General features: G+C 45.3%; 1 pseudogene; it reads left to right on the forward strand.

Moving 5' to 3' along the window:
- LOC102872840 overlaps positions 1–1,065 on the forward strand; it is a 2,399-nt pseudogene extending 1,334 nt beyond the window's left edge.
- The last annotated feature ends 351 nt before the right edge of the window (positions 1,066–1,416 follow it).

Genomic DNA, 1,416 nt, shown 5'->3' on the forward strand with positions numbered 1-1,416 from the left:
ATGTGCCTCCAGAGCCCCCAAACGCCCCTCCAGTTCCCTCAAAGACTTTTCAAATTGTGCCAGAAGTGGATTTTCCTCCTTCCACAGAACTACCCCAGGAGGTTCCACAGCAGGAAGATCAGAGAAAAGATATACCCAAAAGGATGTTGGAACATAATTTTAGGGAACCCCACATACCCTCTAGACTGCCCCACTCCTACTGCATATTCGAATCCAGCAGGCTCTGACCAGCCCATTGCCTGTTACTCCTCCCCTGGAGGGCTCTCATAGAGCTCATTCATTGCTCTTCGAGAGCAGTAACTTTTCTGAGGACACCAGTACTCTGGGTCGGACCAGGTCACTTCCCATCACTATTGAAATGCTGAAAGTTCCAGATGATGAAGAGGAGGAGGAGGAGCAAACCCACCCATTGGCTTTCAGTGAAAACATGGCACCTACCTCATTCATTCCTAAGCTACAACAGTGTCTGCAGGAGGCGGAGGAAGAGAAGGAAAGTGACTCCAATTCAGAGAGTCCCATTATGTACCAAGATGAAGAAGGTGAAGATGAAAGCCAACACAGTGCGCCAACAAAGTGAAGAGGAAAGACACTTTAGCCATGAAATTGAACCACAAAAAGAGTGAGTTTGAATTGAACCTGAATTCATGGCCCCAAAAAAGCAAAGAGGAGTGGAATGAAATAAGGCACCAAATTGGGAAGACACTGATCCATCGGTTAATTCAAAGACCAACACCAGAAGAACTAGAACAACGAAATATTCTGCAACCTAGAAATGAAGCCGATCGTCAAGCAGAAAAATGAGAGATTAAACGCCGACTCACTAGAAAGCTCAGTGAAAGAATAACTGTGGCTGAACGACTGGTCAGGAAGATTCTGAGGTTTAATAAGAATGTGGAAGTAACAGATGCTCAAAATTATGACAGGCGAGGTGACAAACCTTGGACCAGATTGACCCCTGCTGAGAAGGCAGTCATAAGAAAAGAATAAAATGAGTTTAAAAGTTCAGAGATTGAAATACATGAAGAGAGCAAACATTTTACACGCTACCATCATCCATGGTGCTGAGAGAACTAAACACCCAACACAACCCGTTTCACTGCTTCATCCTCCAAAGTGACACGGGGAACACTGGCGCTTCCCAGCCCACCAGAATTGGGCCCTCTGGGCAGTGGTTCTGAGTTGAACAGCACTTCTATGAATGTGTAGCAATTCACTGGAATAAAATCTAAATGTGGTACTCTTAGGTACATGTGAAAAACAAACAAACAAAAAAAAGTGAGGAAGGAATAGGTTCTTTTTGTCAAGGTCAAACTCAGTAAACTCCAGCCTGGTTGCACTTCTGTGGGTCCCCAGATGAGCCTGGCCAGGGTGGTCTGTCTCTGTCTTTCTACAACGAGAAGAGTCCCTGGGATGTTG

Source organism: Elephantulus edwardii, unplaced genomic scaffold, assembly GCF_000299155.1.
Source record: "Elephantulus edwardii isolate Elephantulus edwardi_28Jun2011 unplaced genomic scaffold, EleEdw1.0 scaffold04649, whole genome shotgun sequence".
Taxonomy (NCBI): domain Eukaryota; kingdom Metazoa; phylum Chordata; class Mammalia; order Macroscelidea; family Macroscelididae; genus Elephantulus; species Elephantulus edwardii.